Below are 3,432 nucleotides of genomic sequence, written 5' to 3'. Positions count from 1 at the left end.
TGATATTTTTTATTTAAATCTCCTGAACTGAAGAGCAGTATTTTTTAAAATCTTGTCTTTAAATGAATAAATCATTTAATTTTAAAACAAGTCATGTGAGCAAAGTGCCACTTAACAATTAAATTATAATAAATAACATTATTATAATTTAAATTAATATTAAGGCAGCACACTGCTAACAATTCTCAGTGATCGCCGCCTTTAATTAAAGATATCACAAGTGGAAACTGTAAATATTAAAAAGTCGAGTAAATTCATACTTGAAATTGTAATTAATGATTCGTCGTTTAAAGGGAGAAAATTTATTTGGCAAATCAAATGTTTTTTTTTACATCTCTCCTTTAGTAGAGATTTTAAATGACAAATATATATTTTTTTATATAAGTCGTGTAAACAATGTGCCACCTAATAACGAAATGAATTACTGTAAATTACATTATTATAATGAAACAAAATTAATTTTAAAGCAGCACACTGCGAGCACGTCTCACTGCGCGCCGCCCGGAGACATTTTCTAAAAAGCGTCTTCACATCTTTAGTATTCCATTTTAATGTGGATTTCAGGTGAAATGAGTTTATTTAAAGACAGAATAAGGGCATAAAATTATTCATTAAAAGTGAAAGATCTCTTTATTTCTCTAGTTTGAGTCGTGTAATGCGTCATTAATATGCAGGATAATAAATCAGGTTATAGTAAAAATCAATAATTATTCTGCACGCTCGCTCCAGACTTCAGGAAACAGACGTCACTTCAAACGGGAATATTTAACGTCGAGTTTCGGCTCAAATTAACGGTCTAAAAGTGAGATCACCTTCAAACTACCTGAGAAACACGCGGCCACGTTATCCTCCGAGCACGCGGCGACTTTTCGAGAGAAGAGAAGCAGCCGAGCTGTTTTTAGGATTTGGGGGAAAGAAATAATCAGAGAAAGTTCAAGTGTCGTTAAAAATAAGATAAAAACTAAACGGAAAAAAAAGGCCCGATGTTCTGATGAAAAACAAAAATTACCGTAAAGTGGAATTTAACTAAATCTTGAGAGTTCATTTATTCCGTTTCCATGGAGACGTAGGAGGAGGCGGCGGCCGCGGCGGCACCGCCCAGCTCTGCGTCATCGTCTTTGCAGGAAGTGATGTCGTTGGCGGGCTGGGTGGAGGAGGCGGGGCTTGCGTTGGGGGCGGGCAGAGTGGGTTTTCTGATCTTGTCTTGTCGGTGGTAGAACAAGACGTAGGCAGCGTTGGTCTGCGAGACGAGAGAGACGACGTTTAATGTCGTTAAAATAATATCACATTAATCAGGCGTGTTGGAGATTGTTGATTGTTGTTTCGTTACAAACTACAGACGGCAGAAATAAATTATTATTGCATGAAATGTACCAAAAATACAAAATAATGGATTGATAAAACCTGATATAATTTGATATTACTGTTTAAATTTACTCTCCTATTAATTTATTTTTCTATATTTATTCATTTTTAAATGAAAAAATAAATAGACGAAAATGTAAATCAGCACACTATTAAATATACAAAAAATATTAAAATTAATATAGACATTAGCTGATTGGATTCTTTGGTATTTGATTCCCTAATTTCTTAACTTTCCTGGTTAATTTTCCCTTTAATTAATTATTTTTTAATTGTACTTCTTTTTTTAATTCTAAAAGAAAAAAGTACTTGATAATCAAGCATGCCGTTAACTGAACCAAAAATATTTAACGATTTATGTACGCAGTCATTTTTTGATAAAATCTGATGAATAGATATTTCTGTTTTTGTATTATTTTCATATTTATACCCTTATTAATTTAATTTCTCATTATATTTATTTTAATTATTTCTTAAGGGTATCTATCTAATTTGAATTGATTTAAATTAATATAAATTAATAACGCGAAGAAAGTAAAGGAACAAAGGAAAATAAATCTATAAGCAAATTAACACAGTCACATTTAATCAATTATTTAATTCCTTCATCTTTTTTAATGTCAATTTTTACTGAAACTGAAACTGTTATTATATATTACATTATACAGCACAGCATACTTTCATCACATTCAGTGTTTAACATTTTATCGACTCTATTTTATCTCTGTCCCACTTTCAGAAAATAAATTAGTATATGTTGTAAATTATTCATACGGGCATCACTGACACTAATATGTTTTTCTGAAAAAAAAAAAAAGAAACTAATTAACTAATTAACTAATTAATTTTATTTTTTCATTATTGCAGCGTTTGTCCTCCATAACTAACAAGTTTTAGGAAATAATGTTGACATAATATCGACATCAAAAAAAGTAAATTTGTCTTTGAGCGTCCGTCTCCACTCACCACGATCTGGTCCTCTCTGGCGTACGTCACCTTACTGTCGTCAAAGTAATACCACTGACCGTTGTCCTTGTTGCACGCGTAACTGGTGTCTGAGAACACACACACGCACACACACACACACACACACACACACACACACACACACAGCACTGTGAGTGCACGGCGTAGTGAAAGTGAAACGTGATTCATCTGAGCTTAGAAAAAACAAAGAGACCTACAATGTCCGTCTCTCAGTCCTCCGTAGTGATTGGACACAGCGATGAGGTCGTAACGGCTCGGAGGCTCCCCATTGGACAGACTTTTCCTCAGGAGGCACCCTGAGAAATCCAGGTCTCTGCAACAACAACACACACACACACACACACACACACACACACACACAGTTTATTAGGACTGTGCGATATGACGAAATACTATAATCTGACAATAAAAGAAAGTATTGTTTCTACATGTTTTATTTCGTGTACGTCGTCTGATAACGTGTTGCATCCGTGCGCTTTAATTTATTTTTTATTAATGAAACCGATAACGGATTTTTGGAACCAATATGCATTTACAATGAAAAAAAATATTTGTCAATATTTGGAATATTACACAAAACTTAAAGCTTAAACACTTTTAGCAAATATTTAATCAAAACTGAAACTTTCAGCATCAAATACAGCAAGTTCCTCTGCAACTTTATTAAAAATGTAAAAAATAAAAACAAAAGTTTTACAAAGTAAAAGTTCCTCCCACGCTGACGTTTTCTTTACACTTTTTAATGATCAGCAGTCATTAAAATACAGATACAGATAATCAGCAAATATTGGCCTCAATAATCAGCCAATAATCACCACAGGACTTCATTAACCTTCATGTTTGACTTTATTATAACACCATAACATTCAGCTTAATTATAACATGATAACATTAGTTTATTTAACGTCATTTTAGAATTAGCAGCCACTTTATTCGAGACTGAAGATCATTTCATAATTTATATTTTATCAGTTTACACCAAAAGAGATTTCAAAATACCGCGATAATATTTTAAAGCCGTATCGCCCAGCCCTGTGTGTGTGTGTGTGTGTGTGTGTGTGTGTGTGTGTGTGTGTGTGT

General features: G+C 33.2%; 1 long non-coding RNA gene across 1 annotated transcript; it reads right to left on the bottom strand.

The window, feature by feature from the left end:
* Nucleotides 1-611: 611 nt before the first annotated feature.
* On the bottom strand, nucleotides 612-2,683 carry LOC121938817. Its single transcript, XR_006105365.1, has 3 exons — nucleotides 2,550-2,683; nucleotides 2,332-2,420; nucleotides 612-1,240 (listed from the first exon to the last, which is right to left on the bottom strand). It is a non-coding gene; the product is annotated as an uncharacterized LOC121938817 (long non-coding RNA).
* Nucleotides 2,684-3,432: the final 749 nt, after the last annotated feature.

Source organism: Plectropomus leopardus, unplaced genomic scaffold, assembly GCF_008729295.1.
Source record: "Plectropomus leopardus isolate mb unplaced genomic scaffold, YSFRI_Pleo_2.0 unplaced_scaffold344, whole genome shotgun sequence".
Classification (NCBI taxonomy): Eukaryota; Metazoa; Chordata; class Actinopteri; order Perciformes; family Serranidae; genus Plectropomus; species Plectropomus leopardus.
Note: the sequence above shows the minus strand (reverse complement) of the source record. Positions and strands in the feature narration are given on the sequence as shown.